The 11,024-nt window shown below is 48.6% G+C and overlaps 1 non-coding gene across 1 annotated transcript; it reads left to right on the top strand.

Moving 5' to 3' along the window:
* Positions 1-3,990: 3,990 nt before the first annotated feature.
* TRNAN-GUU (transfer RNA asparagine (anticodon GUU)) lies at positions 3,991-4,064 on the top strand. Its single transcript has one exon. It is a non-coding gene; the product is annotated as a tRNA-Asn (tRNA).
* Positions 4,065-11,024: the final 6,960 nt, after the last annotated feature.

Genomic DNA, 11,024 nt, shown 5'->3' with positions numbered 1-11,024 from the left:
TCGGTCTTCCAGTCGGGAAACGCTCCCATGATGAGAGCGTCGGCGAGAAGCCGCAGCCTTGTGTGGGTGTGATGAGCCGCCGCCTAAAACATCGGGGATTCGACGCTCCACGTTGAAGCCCCGGCCGAACATCTCGGCAGAACCCCGGCAGGCGGGGAAACCGCCTCCGTAGCTGCTCAATGAGGTTTCGTGTTTTGTTTTTGTTTTTCCCTTTGTTGTCGTATGAAGTACCCAGCAGACAGTGTGCCTTGGTCCGGAAAGGCTAGCGAGGGACATTCGTGTGGCTTCCCGACGTCATCACTCGGATTCCTGGATCAACGGCCATGTACACTGCACATTGTTAGCTAGAAAATGTTGCACAGTTTTGTAGAGTGGGCGGTGTACGTCAAAGGCATTTTATTCAAAGTGCATGGCGATGAAAATAGATACATCTCTGCGCGTAGCAACTTTGAACGTCAGAGGCCTTTGTGCAAGGAGGCGCCAATGTCAGCTGAATCGTCTACTTGCTGACAACGCGCTTGATATAGTAGCTGTCCAGGAGACGAAAATAGAAAGTGAGGAAGCTACTGATCGTATGTGTCCCACTTTCCCACTTTGTGTTTGTCATTCTGTTAGCACCTCGGGCGGGTGCGTTATTTTTATGCGCAACAATCTAGGCATTATTGTAGAGTCTGTTTTCGCTTGTACCAGTGGACGTCTTCTTGTTATTGATTTTACTTTTTCTAATGTGTGTTGGCGAGTTATCTGTGTGTATGCACCAAACGTTGAAGCCGAACGCCAAGAGTTTTTCAATCGCCTTGAATATTATTTTGTTTGTGACAGAACCCTGCTGGTGTTGGGTGATTTCAACTGTGTTTATGTAACGGCGGACCGTATGAAGCGCCTGCCGGTGCGCGAAAAAAGTGCTCAATTATTGAATAGTATTGTACGTGACCATTGTCTAGAAGACATCGGCGAAATGTTTACTTACGGTAATAGCCCTCAATATACACATTTCCAGAGTGACAACCATGCTAGGTTGGATAGGCTGTATGCGTCTGCGGAACTCGCGCATCTCTGCATGAACTATGATGTTCAGCCTGTTGCATTCAGCGACCACTGCCTCGTAATCGCAACCTTTGGTGCAAAAAAACAAAAAACATACGTCCTTTAACTGGCACTTGTGGAAATTTAATGCTAAGCTGTTGGAAGACGAAGATTTCACAAATGAAACTACAAACTAACTGCACAGCTTACTAGAGACTCAGACTGACAGCTTGGCTGTTCAGTGGGAAGATTTCAAAGAATGGGTGAAACGTAAAGCAATAGAAAAGAGTTGTCTTAATAGGCAGAAAGAGAAAGAAAAGAAAACTGAATTGAATGAGCAGTTAAAATTCCTGACCTACATGAAAAGTTCTGAGCCCGGCCTTTTTTTGAAAGAATTGAGAGGAGCAAAAAGCCAGCTTGAACAAATAGACATAGTCAGGTACAAAGCAGCCGTCATTCGCTCTAGGTCTGAGAAATTGTGGACCGGTGAAATGCCGACTAAACGGACTTTGTCCGACGAAAAGCGTTACATTCGCCAGAAAGAAATCGCGCAGATAAGACACGGGGTTGAAGTTTCTAGCGACACGAAAGTTATCCAGAAGGTTATAATGGACCACTTTAACGGCCTTCTCGGAAATACGCGGGAGATGGATGAAGCATTTCTGGTTCATTTTTTGCCCCTATTGCCAAGGCTTGAGGATGAAGTGAACGTGCGCCTTGAGATGCCAATTAGTGTCGGAGAAATTGAATCCGCAATAGAGGAATTGCAAAACGAAAAAGCACCTGGCCCAGATGGACTAAGCGCCGATTTCTACAAAGAATTCAAATGCATGATAGCTCCGTTTCTGCTCAATGTGCTCTCTGAGGCGTACGAGCGCAAAAAAAGTTCCACTATCTTTTACTACATCACACATTGTCCTGATTCCCAAAACAGATGACCCGGAGAAGCGCTTGTTGGTGGGCTCTTATCGGCCGATAAGCCTCACCAACGTAGATTACAAGATATATATGAAAGTTCTAGCAAATAGATTACAGGGCGTAATCAAAACATTGGTTGGACCACACCAGACTTGTGGCATCAAAGGACGGAGCATCGCGACAAACATACACGTTGCACGTAGCATACTGGAATGCAGTGACGACCCTTGGGGTGCGCATTCCAATGATTCAGTAGGATCTTGCGAAGGACTTCGATCGGGTTTCACATGATGTTCTTTTTTTCATTCTTGACCATTTGAACGTAGGGCGCGTTGTAACGGAATGCGTGAGAATGGCTTATGCGAACTGCAGCACGCGAGTAATCGTAAATAGGGAGTTGACAGACCGAATAGGAGTTAAATCTTCAGTGAGGCAGGGATGTCCTCTTTCGCCCCTACTGTTCGCGACTTACATAGAGCCACTCTGCTTAGCCATAATTAACAGTAACCGTATTTTCGACTTTCAACTGCAGTCATCCCATATGAAAGTCCTCGCCTATTCAGGTGATATTGCCATTTTTTGCTCAAACAAGGACAGTGTTACTAAAGTTACCAACCTAGTCGAAAAGTACTGTCAACAAACTGGCTGCCTGACAAACTGGGAAAAGAGCTGTGCGTTTTGGCACGGTAATTGGGATCATGCACCGGAACACTTCTATCGGTTGCAGTGGTCAAAACTGCCAACGCGGTATCTTGGCGTGCCTCTCGAATGTTATCGGGATCCCAATGACTGCTGGAACGATGAAGCGTTTAGGGCGAAGGAAAAGGCCGACTCGTGGCAAGGGAGGCAGCTATCGATGTTTTCGCGCGCCTCTGTCTGTAACATTTTCCTTGTGTCAAAGATATGGTACCTAATGAATGTATTGAATGCATCCCGAGCCAATATTCAAAGAATTCACCGTGTCTTTGCTGTTTTTGTCTGGGTGTCGACATGGGAGCGAACCAGTCGGAAAGTTTTTTGCGGACTGCTATTCAGCTGCGATTGCATAGGCTGCTTCCTGAAATTGTGGTGTCTTCGGATTCATATTTGCTAGCGCTTAGTTAACACAAGGGACAAGAACACAAATACACAGGACAGATGCTAGTCTTCAACTGCCGTTTATTCGAAAAACAATCAATATATGACATCTCAAAATAGCTGAACTCACACAAGCGCAGTAGCAACGCCACGCCTCAGGAACATCATTTCTTTTTTTGACAGATTAACAGACGGGGTGCTGACGCATTTGAAACCTTCACTATCAATACACACAGCTTCAAAAATTTCACGTTCCGCTTGGGTTTTCATTGTACCTAGAATGATTGTTTCTGGAAAGACTTCTGTGCAAGGTACAGGGTCAGGGTCGCCAGGGTACCGTTCGATAAAACAGCGTTTGCAGTGCGCAGCGAGATTCCCCCCGCCGATATGGATTCCGTTGCCAAGCGGTGCTCTCTCAGTCGTTCATTTATGCATCTTCCTGATTGCCCAATATACGCCTAGCCACAAGGGAGCGGGATTTTGTAGACAACACCGACTTTGCATGGAACGAACTTCTTTTGGTGGTTCGTAGTGCACACTGGCTTTCTGACCTCGCCATTCACGAGCGGGCACAAGCGCACTGGGACGTCCTCCAGAGAACTATCAAGAAAGATCTACCCCTGGACCCCTACGGTATTAGATTTTTGCCAATTCAAAATGAAACAGGAGTGCCCTATGACTTATTCATGCTGCTCAGCCTCCACAGCTTGTGGAAAACCAGAATGCAGGTGCGGCATGCAGATGTAAACGTGCGTTCTGTGCGAGAAAACTTCATTGCAAGTGTCGTGTGCCTGAGAGAAGTATACCGAGCACGAGCTGAACAGCCTGACTGGCTCTCTGTACTAGCTGACTTGGCTGTATTGAAAAGATTTTTAATCACCTTTGTATCAGCCGCATTGGGCTGAGGTTTTTAACATTTTTTTTGTAATTTCGGTTGTGTGTCAAAATCTGCAATAAAGAAAAGAAGAAGCCTCCGTGGCGCAATCGGTAAGCGCGTTCGGCTGTTAACCGAAAGGTTGGACGTTCGAGCCCTCCCGGGGGCGAGCGTATCCCTTTTGTACTTCTTTTATCCCTACCTTCCTTTTTCTGTTCCGACGGTTCAGTGCTTGTCCTGTGGTCGTCTTTCGAAGTCCTTGTATGTTTTGCGCTGCCTTATCCCTCCCTTCAAAAAACAGGAAGCTGTCGTCCCCTTTTTTTCGCCATTTTTTTTTTTGTCCCCATTACCTTGTATCAAATTCGCCCAGCTTGCTCCTTCTCACCAGCTGAGTTCTCCGGACAGGCGCTGAGCCTCCGTGGCGCTGAGCCTCCGTGGCGCTCAGCCTCCGTGGAGAAAGACGAAGACGGCGTTCCGAACGGTCGCGTTTTTGATGTTCTCCGCAGAAATGGATAAATCGGCCCTAGGCCGAGGTACTGTTGCGGCTTCTGCTGCCAGTAATACTTACCGTACTGTTCTTCCCCGCCTGCCTGCTGGTAAGCTGGTTTTTAACTCCGTATTTCTGCATGCGGACTTTGCTGGCCGTCCCTATCGTGCCCAGGACTTCAGAGATGCCTTACGGGGTGTCATTGACCTCTGTGACATCAGCTCTATCGGACAGTTTCAGATGTCTCACGTATGGATGATGACATGCAAGACAGCGTTAGCGAAAGCTAAGCTCGTGAGCACTCAGGAGTTACAAGTGAAAAACCGCCGTTGTCTAGTGGTTGACCCGGAACCGAAGACAGTAAAGCTCAAGATACTTTGGCTCCCTGAACATCTTGAAGATTTTTAGATTCGGGACGCCCTTCGCGCTTGCGGAACGATAACGTCCATCACAGTGGAGCACTGGAGGGTTCCAGAAATGGAGGGCATGCGCACCTTGAATCGAGACGTTGCCTTGACTCTTGCTGATGGCGTCACTGTCAACGACGTGCCTCACATTTTGACAATTTGCGGTGTACAATGTATGGTTTTAGTGCCAGGAAGGCCACCACTGTGTCTCCGTTGCCACAAGGTTGGCCATATACGCCGTCATTGCCGCACTCCTCGGTGTGATGATTGTCGGCGTTTCGGCCATACTACAGAGGAGTGCGTAGTGTCGTATGCTGATAAGCTACGCGGTGGTACCCGTGCCATGAACGACGCATTGCAGGAGCACTTGATGGACGCAACAGAAGTTTTGGATGCTGCTGGTGGCACGCCAGCCATTGCGCCCATTGACTCAGCGACTACTGACCCGCTGTCTGGCCCCGTTCCTGCTGTGCAGCATGAGCCTACCCAGCCTTCACAGTTGGAGCAGCTGTCTGCAGATGATGAGCGTCGATGCCTGGCGGAGCAGGCTCCAGCTATATGTAGTGTCAGTGATGGCACTCTTGGCGCACGTGCCTGTGCTGTGCGTGGGCCACAGGAAGACAAGGACGACGGTGTGGCTCCGGCGCCGAGTGCCTGCACTGCTACATCTTCTGAGGCTCCTGCCGGATGTGCCACACAGGTAACAGAGTGCCAACCTGGCACTTCACTCCCCGACGGCAACTGTGATGCCGATGAGCAAATTTTAAGTGTGGCCTCGAAGCGCGGTGCGTCTCCGAGTTCTGCCTCCTCTGAGGAGGACAGTGTCCCCGCCAAGCACAAGTCCCGCCGTCGAAAGTCAAAGAATAAGAAACCTCCTCGGCGCTCCAGATCAAGGAAAAAGGGCGTCAACTCTAGGGATGTCTCACCTTCCGGAGTGATGCCCCCAGACACCGTGGATGCCTGATTGAAGCTCCAGTTAGCCACCATGGCGTCTAACCAGCAGTTGACTGTCGCAACACTCAACATATGTGGACTCCGTTCAAGGCAGAAACAGGTACAGTTACGCCGATTGCTTTGGGGCAATCGGCTAGACATTGTCGCTATTCAAGAAACTAAGATAGAAAGTGAAGTGGATACAGAGATAGCCCTGCGACCTTTCCTAACAGATTACAACGTCTGTGTGTCGCACTCAGTGGGTCTTTCGGCAGGTTGCTTTCTTTTCTTGAAGAAGAGTCTACCTATTTCTGACTTTAAGTACCAGGTTGACATAGAAGGGCGTCTGATATGTTGTGACTTTCGACTGCATGGCGAGTCGTGGAGGGTTATCAATGTGTATGCTTCAAATAATCCGGTGCAACGAGCAGTTTTTTTCATTCCATTGCAACTCTCCTAGGATGTGATCGTTATGTCGTTTTCATGGGTGACTTCAACTGTGTGTGCGACCCACGCGATCGCACAGGTCCTAACCAAAACGCCGATAAGAGCTCTGGTATATTATTGTCTATTACCGAAAACGCAGGTTTAATTGATGCCGGATTGCCATCCGCCTTCACATACATCAGAGGAGCCTCACATTCACGCCTTGATCGCATTTACGTTTCCGTAGATCTCCTTAAACGGCACATTTCATGTGATGTCAAGCCTGTTTTTTTCTCAGATCATGCTATGCTCATTGCGCGGATTGGAGAATGCGCCCGTCCCAAATTTCAGCCGCAGTGGGAACTGTGGAAGCTTAATTCCGAGCTTCTAAATGATGAGCATTTTCAGCAGCGTGTGACGACAGCTTTGGAATCTTGCTTGGTCATGGATGTCCCATTATTTGCAGCTTGGGAGATGTTTAAGCTAGAAGTTCGTAGCATAGCTATTGAGATCGGCTCCGTGAAGTCTTATCTTAAGCATGGTGAGGAGAAACGGTTACTTCAGAGTCTTTATAATCTGCATGCGCTTGAATGTGAGGCTCCTGGCTTGTACACAGAGGAAATTGGTGCTGTTAAGTGCAACCTTCAGAAGTTTGATGCAGAACGCTATCGTGCGGCCCGTGTACGATCCCGCAGTAACCGTGCTCTGCACTCTGAGGAGCCTACTAGACAGGCCTTGCTAGATGAGCGTCGTCACGTGGCTGCCAAGCGAATTTCTGAGCTCTACTGTGGTGGTGCCCTGTTCAAAAGTACAGATGTCATAGTTACCGAGTTTGAAAACCACTATAGCTCTCTCTTTGCTGCCACGTCTAGCACTGCTGATGATGATCATATAGCGCGATTGGTGTCCATGATTAACCCACTCAATGAGGATGAGTGCAAGGCAATAAGTGGCTCTTTAAGCTTGGGTGAATTGCAAGATACAATTGATCAATTGCCGCTTTCGAAAACTCCGGGGCCTGACGGCCTCTCAGGAGAATTTTACAAGGCATTTAAATCCGTTCTAGCCCCTGTCCTGCTCCAAATTTTTGAGACAAGTATTGATGTTGAATTTCTGCCTCAGTCATTTACGAAAAGTCATATTGTCTTTATACCAAAAACCGAGGATAAGGAAAAACTTCGATTTGTAGATGGCTACAGACCAATCACGCTTTCTAATGTAGATTATAAGATTTTTGCGAAAGTACTGTCAAATCGGCTGCAGCTTGCAATGTCTACTTTGATTGGGCCTCATCAAACATGTGGCTTGCGAGGACGATCAATACAATCTAACCCACATGTAGCGCGTACGGTGTTGCAGTATTGCAGTGACGCTCAAGAACAATTAGCAATGCTGCAAATTGACCTGGCAAAGGCATCTGATCGAGTTTGCCATTCATTTCTTTTTGCACTTTTAAATCACGTCAATCTCGGTTCAATACTTTCTACTGGCATACGCCTTTGTTACAAATCCTGTACCACGCGCTTGATTGTTAATGGCTGTCTCTCGCAACCAGTCCCAATTCAGTCTTCGGTGAAACAAGGGTGCCCACTGTCTCCGCTCCTGTTCGCATTATACTTGGAGCCACTTTGCATAAGTGTTATAAACAGTAGAGCTGTCAATGGTTTCCGAATAATGGGCCACGAACTGAAGGTATTGGCTTATGCAGATGACCTTGGGTTTTTTTGTACTGATAAGCCAAGCATCGATGAGGTTATTCGTTTAACGGAGGACTTTGGTTCGGTGTCAGGAAGTCGGATTAATCGCTCTAAGAGTTGCGGTCTTTGGTTTGGTAGCTGGGGTTCGACACCTGCTGAATACGAGGTCTGTTAGAAAAGTATCCGACCTTTGGCCGAAGAAAAAAAACTGGCATAAATGGAGCGTTAGAAACCTAATAACCTTCAAAGTAGACTCCTTGGGGCTCCATATACATCTCCCAGCGGTGCTGCCGTTGTTGGAAGTATTCCGAAAAGGCCCTTTTCGGAATGGAATTTAGCTCTGCTATCGTTGCAGCCATAATGTCCTTTCTTTTCTGAAATCGCACTCCTTTCAATGGCCTCTTGATTTCAGGAAACAGCCAGAAGTCGTAGGGGGACATATCAGGAGAGTAAGGAGCCTGTTGAACTACAGGAGTCTGGTTTTTCGCCAGACAAGTCTGAATCAAATGCGAGGAACGTGCAGGAGCAATGCCGCGAGGGATGCGCCAATTTCTTGTTGACCTCAATTCCGGTCTCTTGCGCCGCACAGCACCACGTAGGCGATGAAGGACATCCCTGTAGTACTATTTAGTCATTTTTTGACCCTGTGGGGTGCGTAATCGTGGTGTGCCACACAGAGGGAGTCAAAAAAGCAGTCAGCATCACTTTGACATTGCTGCGCACTTGGCGGGCCTTCTTTGGCCTTGGTGACGTGGAATGCGTCCTCTGTGACGACTGGGATTTGGTTTCCTGGTCGTGCCCGTACACCCAAGACTCGTCACTAGTGATTACGGTGTCGGTGAAGTCAGGGTAACAGTTTGTGGAATCCAGCATCTCCTGTGAGACTTCAACACGAAGCTGATTGTCTCCACCGTCAGCAGCTTCGGCACGAATTTCACCGCAACTCTCTCCATGGCCAAATATTCGGTGATAATGGAATGTGCAGAAAAATTGCTGATGTCCACCTCTTCCGCAATTTCTCAGTCACACAACAGTCCCGCATCACCACAGCGTTCAATTCGGCAATTACCTGGTCATTTCGGCATGTTGATGGCCGACCGGAGCGTGGCTCTCTCTCCACGGATGTGCGGCCGTCTTTAAACCAGTTGCACCACTGCTTAATCTGTGAGATGCTCATAGCATCATCACCGAAAGCCGTCTGAACATTTCGAATGGTTTCCACTTGGCTATCACCAAGTTTCTGGCAAAATTTGAGGTAGTAGCGCTGCTCCTCTCGCTCCGCCATTTTCCTTGCAACAAAAAACCGACGAGAGCACTGCGCACTGCCTCACTTAAACGCTGCTTCCCAGCGACTGACGCTATCGGCAGGCGGGAAAAAATTCGTGCATGCGCGCGAGGGTTCAAGGTGGGCTGCTGTAAGCGCGCTTGTTTGATATCCATCAGGTGTTCGCAAAAAAAAAATAAAGCCGGATACTTTTCTAACAGACCTCGTATGCTGGTATAACATGTACAGAGGCGTCCACTTCCAACCTGAACACCGCTCCGTGCGTCCAGCGCGGCCGGCGCTCCGCGGTGCGCCTCTCGCGGGCGCCTGGGGAAGTATTGCGCGCAAGCGCAGTGACAGCTGCAGGCGGGGCCTTCGCCGCGTCGTCTGCTTCAGCGCGGCGGCTCCGCCAAGCCACGCTTCGCTATGCGGTGAAGCGAACTTTGCCCTTCCTATGCGCAATAAAACGAGTCAGGCACGGTTGTGGAGAAGCGCAGCAACCGCGCTTCGTTCTGTGTAGCGCGTGATATATCGGTGGGGTTTGCCCCTGTTCGTGTTTCCTTCCTTTCTTTCTTTCTTTCTCTCTTTCTTCCTTTCTTCCTTTCTTTCTTTCTTTCTTTCTTCCTTCCTTCCTTCCTTCCTTCCTTCCTTCCTTTCTTTCTTTCTTTCTTTCTTTTTTTCCTTCTTTCTTTCTTCCTTTCTTTCTTTCCTTCTTTCTTTCTTTCTTTCCTTCTTCCTTTCTTTCCTTCTTCCTTTCTTTCTCCCAACTTTGAGGTAATGAAAACAATCATGTGAGTCCGGGGAATAGATTGGCTGATCGCCACCCACCAAGGAGCTGAGCAGCTGAGTTGTCGAAGTGTCCGCACAGCTTGGGCACCTCATTCACACATGGTCCAAGTTTTACACAAGAGACTTAATCGCATGAAAGGAGGGAGAAAGAAAGGAGGGAAGGAAGGAAGGAGGTAAACAGGAACAGGGGCAAACCCCACCGATATATCACGCGCTACACAGAACCAAGCGCGGTTGCTGCGCTTCTCCACAACCGTGCCTTACTAGTTTTATTGCGCATAGCAAGAGCAAAGTTCGCTTCACCGCATAGCGAAGCGTGGCTTGGCGGAGCCGCCGCGCTGAAGCAGACGACGCGGCGAAGGCCCCGCCTGCAGCTGTCACTGCGCTTGCGCGCAATACTTCCCCAGGCGCCCGCGAGAGGGGCACCGCGGAGCGCCGGCCGCGCTGGCCGCACGGAGCGGTGTTCAGGTTGGAAGTGGACGCCTCTGTACATGCAGGCCACCAAAGTACCTTGGCGTCCCTTTGAGTGCCTATAAGCATAGCGCACATTATTGGAAAGACCGCGTGTCAACTCTTCAGCGCTATGCTCAAACGTTTGTCCCCCATGGCCTCTCAATTTTTGGCAGGGCGACCGCCTGTAATCTGTTTCTCGCCACTAAAATATATTATGTACTGCAAATTATTCATTGCGCAAGACTTCCTATCCAGCGTTTTCACATGGTTTTCGCTACTTTTGTGTGGGATTTGTCTTTCGAATCCATGAGGCGTGATAACCTTTTTCGGCCTGTAAGCGCTGGCGGCCTTGGTCTAGTTCACCTGTATGTCCGACAGATAGTGTCACGTTTCATGTTTTTCCGTGACACTACACACCCAATAGTACGTTCATTCCTGCAAACAAATTTAGTTCATGTTTTACCCAACCTCATTGTGTCTTCCAATGTTTGTGACCGTCCGTGTTTGTGGGGCATAATGCAAGAGGTGTATTTGGCTGTCCGTTTCCTACTTGTTCGTTTTTCTCCTGAGTTCCTTTTTTTAGTGTCGAGGAAAAAGTTGCATAAGGATTTGATTAGTATGCTCTTCCCTCCGCCCATGTACCGCTCTCTGTATTTTGGTTTACCGGGGCATG

The sequence above is a fragment of the Amblyomma mixtum genome, chromosome 3 (assembly GCF_055824585.1).
Source record: "Amblyomma mixtum isolate Tamu chromosome 3, ASM5582458v1, whole genome shotgun sequence".
Lineage (NCBI taxonomy): Eukaryota > Metazoa > Arthropoda > Arachnida > Ixodida > Ixodidae > Amblyomma > Amblyomma mixtum.
Note: the sequence above shows the minus strand (reverse complement) of the source record. Positions and strands in the feature narration are given on the sequence as shown.